Consider the following 12,133-nt stretch of genomic DNA (forward strand, 5'->3'; position numbering starts at 1 on the left):
CTAGACCTTCTTCGTATAGGGAGCAACTCAGCACAGTGGTGGAAAATATAGTGCCAATCTATAAAAAGAGAATTAAGGACAATCTAGAGAATTACAGACCAGTCAGCTTAACTTCGGTACCCAGAAAGATTATGGAGCAAATAATTAAGCAATCAGTTTTCAAACACCTAGAAGATAATAAGGTGATAAAGTAACAGTCAGGATGGATTTGTCAAGAACAAATCATGTCAAACCAACTTAGTAGCTTTTTTGACAGGGTAACAAGCCTTGTGGATAGGGAGGAAGCAGTAGATGTGATGTATCTTGACTTTAGTAAGGCTTTTGATACTGTCTTGCATGACTGTCTCATAAACAAACTAGAGCAGGGGTCGGCAACCTCTGGCACGCGGCTCGCCAGGGTAAGCACCCTGGCGGGCCGTGCCAGTTTGTTTACCTGCCACATCGGCAGGTTCGGCCGATTGCGGCTCCCACTGGCTGCGGTTCGCCGTCCCAGGCCAATGGGGGTGGCGGGAAGCCGCGGCCAGCACATCCCTCGACCCACACCGCTTCCCGCAGCCCCCATTGGGCTGGGATGGTGAACCGCGGCCAGTGGGAGCCGCGATCGGCCAAACCTGTGGACGCGTCAGGTAAACAAACTGGCCCGGCCCGCCAGGGTGCTTACCCTGGAGAGCCGCGTGCCAGAGGTTGCCGACCCCTGAATTAGAGAAATACAGCCTAGATGGAGCTACTATAAGGTGAGTGCATAACTGGTTGGAAAACCATTCCCAGAGAGTAGTTGTCAGTGATTCACAGGCAAGCTGGAAGGGCATATTGAATGGGGTCCCGCAGCAATCAGTTCTGGGTCTGGTTCTGTTCAATATCTTCAACAATTTAGATATGGCATAGAGAGTACACTTATAAAGTTTGTGGACAATACCAAGCTGGGAGGGGTTGCAAGTGCTTTGGAGGATAGGATTAGTATTAAACATGATCTGGACAAACTGGAGAAATGGTCTCAAGTAAATAGCATGAAATTCAATATGGATAAATGAAAGTACTCCACTTAGGAAGGAACAATCAGTTGCATACATATGAAATGGGAAATGACTGCCTAGGAAGGAGTATTGCAGAAAGGGATCTGGGGGTCTTAATGGATCACAAGCTAAACATGAGTCAACAGTGTATCATTGTTGCAAAAATAGCAAACATCATTCTGGGATGTATTAGCAAGAGTGTTGTAAGCAAGACACGAGAAGTAATTTTTCCACTTACTCCGTGCTGATTAGGCCTCAACTGGAGTATTGTGTCCAGTTCTGGGTGCCACATTTCAGGAAAGATGTGGACAAATTGGAGAATGTCCAGAGAAGAGCAACAAAAATGATTAAAGGTCTAGAAAACATGACCTATGAGGGAAGATTGGAAAAAAATTGGGTTTGTTTAGTCTGGAAAAGAGAAGACTGAGAGGGGACAAGATTCTAGTTTTCAAGTACATAAAAGGTTGTTACAAGGAGGAGGGAGAAAAATTGTTCTCCTTAACCTCTGAGGATAGGACAAGAAGCAATTGGCTTAAATTGCAGCAAGAGAGGTTTAGGTTGGATATTAGGAAAAACTTCCTGTCAGGGTGGTTAAGTGCCTAGGGAGGTTGTGAGAGCTCCATCATTGGAGATTTTTAAGAGCAGGTTAGACAAACACCTGTCAGGGATGGTCCTAGATTATACTTAGTCCTGCCATGAGTGCAGGGGACTGTACTAGATGACCTCTTGAGGTCCCTTCCAGTCCTATGGTTCTAAGACACCTTGGATACAGGAGGCCCAGGGAGAGAATAGGCCTTGGGATCCTCTCCCAACAAGGGAGCTCTGGCAATGGGCCAAAGTTGGGAGAGGCACTGAAAAGCTTCTGGAGTGGACTGAGTTCCTGTGGTGGGCACTGATAAAGGGAAAAGGCCACAGGCAGGCAGTCCTGTGGGGTGGTGCTCCAGGAGAGGTGCGGGGAGCTGGGGAGAACCCAGAGGGACTGCAAGCTGAGGCCTGGGATGGGCAGAGTGGCTGAAGTGGTGTCTGGTTCCGTTTCAGGTTTGAGTTTTGCTGGGAAAGAGTCTGGGAGCCCCCTACTCTGAAAGAAGAGTGGGCTTGAAGAGGAGCCCTAGAGGGGCAACACGTCATATTGATAACTAGTGTCGTGGGATACTGACGTGGGACATTGATACCCTGTAAAGGAACTATGGCGTGACTTGTCCTCCAGCCAAGTCACCACACCAGACCACAGGAGCCCTGAGGCTGAGAGGAGGCAGAAGTATTGCAATGTTGGGTCTCAAGACGAGGGACGCTCTGGGACGGTGAGTCTGTTGTGCAGCTATTAGACCCCCTGTTTATATGTTGATACTCACTCATGGATAACTAAATTTATTATGTTATAATTTGAAAAGGAAATATTAAAGATTTCTGATTGCACATACATAAATATCTTTTGAGGAAGGGGGCTACAATGTATGGAGAATATGGATCCACAGTGTATTTTGTTGAGTACATAACCACTCTGTAATCTTTTCCCTTTTAAACATTCAACTCAAATCTCCATCTCTTCTCTACTTCCTGGAGATAGTCAACCAGTTCCCCAGATCATGCCTATTTAACCCTTCAGACCTTCCTGGTCCCCCACTTATATTTACCACCTTTTCCAGTACCATTTCTATTGTGACCACTGTGCATTGTGAAATAATGTTATGAATTACACATCAGTGAAATGTTACCAGTTTTGCAACTCTTGTGCTTTTATTGTGAGTCTTGTCATTTTTTCTTTCTTAAAGCCCCAGCTCCTGGAGTCATGTTGTTCTGTGAGAATCTCTTTTGCCTTCTCCCCCCCTGTCCCCCCCCCCAAAAGTTTTTCACCCTCATGGTAGTGGAGAAAAGCTTGCAAATGAGAAGCCTAAAGGCTCAAGAGCCAGGAGGCAAAAAGTAATTTTCTAAAAAATGTTTTGTGACTTCGTTTTCAAGTCAGTTTCATTCTTTTTTGTTGCCTGACTAATTTTTGAATGGTTGGATATGGCGATACCATGTTACATTGTACTGCAGTTCAAGTGTCCGTATATTGGTTGCTAGGGAATGGGGTGGGCTTCAGAGCCCAAGCTCCAGCCCAAGCATCTACACAGCTATTTTTAGTGCCATAGGGCAAGACCCATGAGCCTAAATCTGTAGACCTGGACTCTGAGACTCTCTTCTGCAGATTCTGCTTGTGGTGTAGATGTACCCAAAGAGGCCTGTGCCCACTCTGGGAAACAGGACTGAGGTCTCCCGCCTTTTCCACAGCTGGAACACCAGCCACTGATGCTGTGCCACTTCCACAGCTTGAGACCTCAAACAACCCCAGCATTTATAATGTTCTTATTCAGATCTAGACCCAAATCCAAGCTTTGTGGCTTGATTCTGTTTAGAAGGTGGGTTTGCTCTCTGACTCTGAAAGATTGCTAGCTGTATTTCTTATGATTAGGAGGTAATTGTTACTACCTTTGATTAATATGAGAATATGTGGTAAGTGTTTATGCCCTAGCCCGGTCTTTTAGTTATAAATTTCGTATGTAACTGAAGCATTTGTTTTCATTTAGAAAAATCAAAACTGAGACCATATAGGGAAAGTGGAACAACTCACAACCTCTCTGAGTTAGGTCAGCACAAGGGAAATGAGACAGCGTGTTACGACAGGAAACTTACTCAATTCCTCCTCCTAGAGATTTTAGTCATCTTTAGTAATGTTACCAGAAGATGGACCTGTACTAATCCGAAGATACTAGCAAACTCTAGTGGCAATTCTGGCCACAAGTGTACAGAGCTACTGTATTCGTTAAACAGAATACTTTGTTCCGTGCAACATTGTAATGGTTTAGTCGTCTTCCCAAAGGGAAACTACATAAGATTTACTCCCCTTCTACTCATTTCCATATTGGACGAGTCTTTGTTTCGTGATGTTTAGAAGCATATTAACCCTATGCTGGCTGCCCGTATAGGCAGTGGCATTTGTTGACCTTTCATAAGGAAGATAAAATACCAGAAGAACTAGTGAACATATATCAATTCATTGCAGGTTTGGGCCCCTAGATACCACAGTAATATAAAACTGAGAATACATCAGTTGGTCATAGTTTTAATTTTGACAGTACTGTCATATAAAAACTGTTTTTCCTAAAACCAGATAGAAATAAAGCAAATCTCAAATCTTCTTAGTAATAAAAATGGAGTACTTCAGGCTAACCCCAAAATGTTATTTAAGTAAATTGGCATTTTCAGATAAAATTTCATTTAGTTTGAGTGGATTTTAAAACAAATCTTATGAATCTGGGAGATGACCATGACCAAGATGCTAATGTACCATAGTGGATGTCCTCCTCTGAATGCAGGCTGAGTTCTAAGGGGGAGTGGGAGTGTTCCACAAATAGAATGGCATGACTAATTCTGAATCTCTGTCCCTGAGGAGATTAATCTTTGTATGAAGGCTGTCCATTCATACAGGGCCCTCTCCTGCTCCCCTGGCAATTAATGGCAAACTCCCCATTGTCTTCACTGAGAGCATGATCAGGCCAACAACCTATCTGAACAGAAATCACAGGCCCACACGTAGATTGGATGGTGTCCTTTGTGCTCCTAGAACATTTTCAAAGCACACGCTGAAAGTGGGTAGCATGGTGTGAGGCAGAAGAGAGCGATGGCAGCTGAAAGGTGAAATCAAGCGCCTCCTCCAAATACCATGTGGAACAGGAATGCCCTTCCCCAGCCTTACTGGAGCAGAGACAAAGAGCCAATGGTTGCTGTGCAGACACCATGTCTTTACAGTCTGGTGAGCTTCCTGTGACATCAGGAGCTTCTATTCTAAACTCTGCATATGCAAAGGGGATGGAGATTTGTTCAGCGGGAGGGGCTGATCTCAGGAGGGAGGTGTGGGGAGGATGCAAGGAGCTTGTCTGGGGCTCACTGTGTTGAGGGAAGGCCAAGAGTTATTTTGTGGGGGAGAGACTGGAGGGTGATGGGTCAAAGAATAGATTGTTTTGATTTTTAGCAGTTATGGGTTTAAAGGTTTAGGTTTTGGATCTGGTGTGGAACCAAAACCGTATAGGAGGGTTTAGATAGCAACTCCTACCTGAAATTCAAATGGGGTCAGATTCTTCTTTTGGCCCATCTCTAACTGGAGTGAGGCTTTGCAACCATCCTTCTCACTTGAGACCCTGGTGCTAGTGCAGCACAACACTCTTGGTCTCTACTGGCCTGGGAAAGAGCTGACTTTATATGGTGTCTGAAGTGCATCTCAGGTGACCATGCTTTTGCCTCCCTCTCAAATAGCAGGCTTTTCACTGCAAGCTCAGTGTTTCCATACCTCCAAATGTAATATTTAGTAATACTTTTACCTGATAGTCCTAACCTTTGAGAGCATTTGCTTACTTGGCCACACAAATATATCTGTGCTGAGAAAAAGACTGCTCAAATGTTTGGGCTGGCAATATTGCTTTGCTAGAAAGGTTAATTGCCAGATGACTGAATGACTGTAGTTTTACACTATCACAGACAGACAGGTAGAAAAAATAGAAAGCCAGAAAAAAACTATACCTCAGGGAAATTATATCCTTGATCTGTATGTTCCTTTGTTCCTTAGTGCAGCTACTGTTTTCAAGAGTTATGAAACTCAGATGTGAATTGAAGTGACTCAACAGTCTGATTGCTGAAAGTTGACTTTTTTCTCCAAATTATTTTTCATATAAATTATAGTAAGGCCCATATATACCAGGGCATACTAAGTTCAGGCAGTGCCTGAAATGGGCATGAAATAACAGCTACTGCTTTCAGCAGAATCAGCCAAGGACAAATATGGTGTATGTGTGGTGTATATATTTATATATAAAATATCTTTCTAGCTCACTGACTTCCATGAGTTTCATGGAATTTGGACTTACACAGGGTCTGGTTCTGTAAGGTGTTGAATATTTCCTATGGATGTTAATGGGAATTAAGGATCCTCAATGCTTCAGAGGGTCAGGCCCCAAGTACCATCTCTGCCTGCCATACTGATATTTCATGCAGTACAATGAGCTCCCGGAGATAGTAATATATTCTTGAGAAGTATGTTGTAGTGAGAGCTGTGCAAAATGTGTGCAACAAAACCACACATCCCTCAAAATTTGCCGGGATTTATGTTTTGTTACGAACTTGAAATTCAGAGCAAGTTCATTAAAAGGTATATTTAAAGCTCACATTCTTTTTGAGGAAACATAAGGTCAGTGAATGGGCCAATTTATGTTTTTGCAATGAAGTTGTAGCCTTTAATGGAAAACTTGGCAGTTTTGATGGAGTTTGTTTGGGGGTTTGAACAAACCCCAAACTCAAAGCAGAACTTGGGTTATGGGTGGTTGTGAACTTGAGAGAGGCTGAAACCAAAGAAAATGTTAATGGAACCCCTGATAAGTGAATTATGTTGAGTTTTATGCAGCCCGAAACATGGAAAGGAATGATGCCATGGTAACCAATTTCCCAGCAGTATTTCTGAGAATGGATCCCAGAGCTATGGAGCTGCCCACAGGAGGTGACATGGTGGCTTCAGATCACCATGTTTGCTTGTGACTGGCAGTATGTTGGCTCCCGGTGTTTTGGTGTTGCAGTAGTCATGACACTAAATCAATTCCCCAGACTTGATCGCTGCAAAATGTTGTAGGTGTTTGAAAACTAAATCCAGAGCTGAGTTTAGCAAACTGCTGCTATCTTTGTAGTGGGCCATACCCATATCCCTGGATCTGAGTGTAGCCAAGGTCTGTTGGGAATCCAGATATAAATTCAAATTCTTGGGAGGATTTTCAAAGGCACAAGTAGGAGATAAGCATCCAGCTCCCAATGAAAGTCAATGTGGCTTAAAGTATCAGAGGGGTAGCCGTGTTAGTCTGGATCTGTAAAAAGCAACAGAGAGTCCTGTGGCACCTTTAAGACTACATCTGTTAGTCTTAAAGGTGCCACAGGACTCAATGTGGCTTGAGCGTCTGTCTGCCTTTTGTGCCTTGCAAATTCCCTCCCCCACCCCAACCCTCCATGTCTCCAGTTTGCACAAATAATCACTCTGACACACAACAGTGCAAGAAGGAAACTAATCCTTCCAACATGTGTGCTGAGCAGTTGGGTCTCATCTCATTTTAAACATACTGGAATGAAGAATGGAAAGTACTTTGTATACCTTTAAAATGTTTTTCTCTGTCACAAAATATTCCCATTTCACACATCTCATGAAATAAGGGGGAAATACTTTTTCCCCACTTGCCATTAGAGTTTGGACCTGTCTAAATTAAACTCCAAAGTGATCTAGAATGTGGATACTCATACATCAGAAACCACAATGAAGTATAAATGGATTAAAAAAATTATAGATTAAACCTTTTTAAAAACCCAACCACCAGCAATAACCATCCTTTTCCCCAGGCAGAAAACACGAATTGCTTTAAACCCAGACAAGAAATAGGATTATTTTTTCTATTTTTCACTGGAAAAAGGAAGAATTTTTCTTTGAAATATTATTTTATATTTTTACAACCTAGCTCAGCAAAAGTGATCATCATATGAACTTCTAAGGCAGAAATTATACAAGTCCCTTTACCTATATCCTGTTTTCAATTACTCTATTCTACTTCAACAAAAGCAGGATATGAGGCAAACATATTCTTTTGGCAAATATCTTCAAACTGTTAACTGTTTAAGTGAATCTCTTTCTGCTTAAACATCTTCAGTACCGAGCCCTGCACCTGATCCTATAACAAATACCACAATTTGAATACTCTTAATGACTGAAAACTGTTCAGGTTTCCTCACAAAACTATTCCATAATTTTTCTTGCATTTCACATTCTTTCCTTTTCTTTATTACAGCATGGCACGCTGCACAGTAAGATATTGTCCACCCCACAATCCCACCATGACAGAATATAATTCCAACAGAAACAAAGATGCATTGACTCCTCTCTTATTCATAAACGTTTGTGTCTTTGAAAGTTGTATGGAAAACCTGTTAGCTGAGGGACCTGCTACATGAAACATTATAGTTATAACAACATAAAAGCCCTGTTAGCAGATTTCTTGTTTCAAGGCTCTCTCCGTGAAGTAACTTACCAAAAAATAGGTAAGCTTGGACAGCTGAGAGCCAGAGATGTCTACTTCCAGACCAACAGACAGTTGTAAGGTCTAAGTACTGTTAAATGGAACTTGGAAGATCAAGGGTAAAATTTTCAAAAGCATCTAAGTCCCATTTTCAAGAGTGGCCCAGGCACTTAGGCCCCAAAATCTCATTAAAAGTCAATGGGGACTTAGATCCCTAAGTGCCTGAGTCACTTTTGAAAATGGGGCTGATGCTTTAAATCACTTACATGCTTTTGAAAATGTTACCCCTAGTCTTTACACAAATGTAGCTCCAGCTATGTGAGATCTCCATAGTGGTTGCCTTTGAATATGAGAACTCTAACCCTTTGGTACTTAGTCCAGTAGCACCAAAATTCCTTTAATAATTTTAAGTAAGAAAAAAACACCAAGGGCCTCTGCAACCTTGATCCGATGAATTTATGTATAAAGGAAGCGAGATATAACATAGCGTACATTTTTCTAATGGCAAAATAGTAAGCCTGTTACTGTCTGCACTGCAACTGAAATGTCCCCAGGTACATTTTGTAATATTGAACCTGTTATTATGTCTCATTGTAAAAGGCCAGTGACTGCATACCCTGGTATCTCAGTTTGCATTGTGAACCAGAGGTACAAAAAAGATCCATTTCTTAATGTCTAAGTACTCCTTACAGTATGGGAGCATTTTGCTGTAGCCTCAGAGAGCCTGATTTTCTTCTCACGCCAGCGTAAATTATGATGTCAATAGAATTAGGCACAAGTGACAGCAGTATCAGATCAGAGGATGCTGCGAAGATGTCTAATGCACAGAATATTAAGTAAATAACCCATCTGAAAACTTTAAACAAAAATCAAAGCAATTAAATAGGGAATAAAGCCCTTGAAATTAACCGGCAAAGAGCAACACCACCCCATTGTCCCTTACCTGATTCACATGAGTCAATGAAGCTTCAGTTTTATCCCAAGTTAGGCAAACTAAATCAACAGTATCCAGAAATCTACACAGCACTACCCAGAGCGAAGAACAATAACAAAAAGTCAGTTTTCATTTCATTAAGCAATACTGGGAGTGTTCAGCTTTCCAGTCTCCAAGGTTCCCCAGCTGGGAGTCAGCCTTTTCCCACCCTGCATCCCTGCATCCTGTTATTGTTCCAAGCCTTACTAATGCCAGTGAGAGAAAGGAGTGGAGGAAACCAGATAAACTTAGACTTATTATTACTGTGCTTACCTTTTCAGAGGGAGCAAGAAATAAGTAGCTGAATAAACGGAAATGGACTCTAACAGAAATACAAAGCCAGTGCTGGTGCTTAATACGTTGAGTATTAACCAGTTAAAAAAAATTAGGTTATTATTTGAATGTTTGATCACTATGGTCAGGACAGTTTATTTTCAAATGTTTTGTGTTCAGGCGGAACAGGATTTTTCAGCATTTTGGTGAGTCCTAGCCACCAAAGGAGGTCAGTAGAATTGGGGGGAGGATGTTAACTGCGGTTCAGTGGAAAACCGTTATCTGCTGAGGATGCAGCTTAAGCGATAGGTTCTGGTACTTGGAGCACACAACAATCCTAGATATTGTTTACTTTTGTAAATAACTCTAAACAACAGAAACAACAAAGACTGAAGCTCACATCCGTCATATGGGAGTTCCCATAAAGTTCCACTACTTCCCAAAATCGATGAGTCAACCTTTGCTAGTGGCATGAAAAAATATGTAGTAGATTGAAGTATATTGAAATTGTGGGAAAGAAACATGGGCCAAATTCTGTTCTTGGTAACAGTGGTGTAGATTTTAAGTAACTGGATTCACACCAGTACAACTGAGAGCAGAATTTGGTTACATGTCTCCAATTTAGGGCCTGATTCTCCTCTGCACTTTGTATATTCATTTCCACCTGTACGAGAAGGGCGCAAAAATGCTGCCATTCTGATTTAGCTGCAAGGCAGTAAAGAGTCAGGCCAGAAAAAACCTCAGGCTACAGTGACTTTAATGGGCATTGCACCATGAAACTTAAGATAGTTCAATGTGATGAATAGATGGGCCCTCCTAGAGCTCATGTAGAATATTGGTGCTCGGTTCTGGGACAGCAACATATACTTAAATTTCTCCTCCGACCCTATCCACAAAGAAAAAAATGTAGACCCACTATTCCTTTTACCCTACAAGCCAGAGAGGAATTACTTTATTAAATAATTCAGGAGAAACTCCGAGAAGCATGAGATTAAAAAAGAGACCAATTTTTGAGGTCTTACAGGTATGTTATAATAAATGTAGCCAAATGTGCAACATATTTTATAGAAGACTTTAAATAATAACATCCTGCAGTGAAATACGCTCTCACCCCTATTCTTCATCACAATTTAGCAAAGGTAATGGGATTGATTTTTCCAGTTTTCTAGAAGACTGGGCTTTGGTTACATTATTTCACATTTTTATGACATGCAGCGGCAAAGACGAATAGCTCTTTTAAAATTTTGATACATTAATTATTCAGGAAGGTTAAGCAGCTAATGAGGGGACATTTTTCAAAGTCATCTTTAAGGAGACTGATTACAATTAGGTTTCCTCATAAGAAAATAAGCAGTTTCTATTTCATTGCTGAGAGAAGAGGAGAAGGGGACGGGGGGAGGATGTTAACTGCGGTTCAGTGGAAAACCGTTATCTGCTGAGGATGCAGCTTAAGCGATAGGTTCTGGTACTCGGAGCACACAACAATCCTAGATATTGTTTACTTTTGTAAATAACTCTAAATTTGTTTGACTGACAGAATCATCTTTGTTGCCATCAGTCTAACAAAGGATGGGGGATAAGATAGTCCTTCATGCCCCTTGCTTTCAAAAATGCTCATGTCTTCTTTACAGGTCATTTCTAGTCCAGGTCTCGCCAAATCCACACAATCATCATCTACTTCTATCCCTTTAAGGATCAGTCATATAAGGCCTGATCCACAGCCTCTAGAAGTCAATGGGAATCTTTCCATGGCCTTTAGTGCAGTAAGAAGAACAGGAGTACTTGTGGCACCTTAGAGACTAACAAATTTATTAGAGCATAAGCTTTCGTGGGCTACAACCCACTTCTTCGGATGCATATAGAGTGAAACATATATTGAGGAGATATATATACACACATACAGAGAGCATGAACAGGTGGGAGTTGTCTTACCAACTCTGAGAGGCCAATTAAGTAAGAGAAAAAAACGTTTGAAGTGATAATCAAGATAGCTCAGTACAGACAGTTTGATAAGAAGCAAGTGTGAAAATACTTACAAGGGGAGATAGATTCAATGTTTGTAATGGCTCAGCCATTCCCAGTCTTTATTTAATCCTGAGTTGATTGTGTCTAGTTTGCATATCAATTCCAGCTCAGCAGTCTCTCGTTGGAGTCTGTTTTTGAAGTTTTTCTGTTTTAAGATAGCCACCCGCAGGTCTGTCATAGAATGGCCAGACAGGTTAAAGTGTTCTCCCACTGGTTTTTGAGTATTATGATTCCTGATGTCAGATTTGTGTCCATTAATTCTTTTGCGTAGAGACTGTCCGGTTTGGCCAATGTACATGGCAGAGGGGCATTGCTGGCACATGATGGCATATATCACATTGGTAGATGTGCAGGTGAACGAGCCCCTGATGGTATGGCTGATGTGATTAGGCCCTATGATGATGTCACTTGAATAGATATGTGGACAGAGTTGGCATTGGGCTTTGTTACAAGGGTAGGTTCCTGGGTCAGTGTTTTTGTTCAGTGATGTGTGGTTGCTGGTGAGTATTGCTAAAGCTGGTTGCTTTAGGTTGGGGGGTTGTCTGTAAGCGAGGACAGGTCTGTCTCCCAAGATCTGTGAGAGTAAAGGATCATCTTTCAGGATAGGTTGTAGATCTCTGATGATGCGCTGGAGAGGTTTTAGTTGGGGGCTGAAGGTGACAGCTAGTGGTGTTCTGTTATTTTCTTTGTTGGCCCTGTCTTGTAGGAGGTGACTTCTGGGTACTCGTCTGGCTCTGTCAATCTGTTTTTTCACTTCAGCAGGTGGGTAT

The 12,133-nt window shown here is 41.8% G+C and overlaps 1 protein-coding gene across 1 annotated transcript in view; it reads right to left on the bottom strand.

Annotated features, from left to right (window-relative positions):
- The window catches only part of CDH5 (cadherin 5), a 52,575-nt gene extending 43,279 nt beyond the window's left edge, over positions 1–9,296 (bottom strand). The window contains exon 1 of the mRNA XM_024208323.3: positions 9,036–9,296. The gene's annotated coding sequence lies outside the window, so the exon portion shown is untranslated. The remainder of the gene's footprint in view (positions 1–9,035) is intronic.
- Positions 9,297–12,133: the final 2,837 nt, after the last annotated feature.

This window comes from Terrapene carolina, unplaced genomic scaffold (assembly GCF_002925995.2).
Source record: "Terrapene carolina triunguis isolate 2854851 unplaced genomic scaffold, T_m_triunguis-2.0 Scaffold130, whole genome shotgun sequence".
Taxonomy (NCBI): domain Eukaryota; kingdom Metazoa; phylum Chordata; order Testudines; family Emydidae; genus Terrapene; species Terrapene triunguis.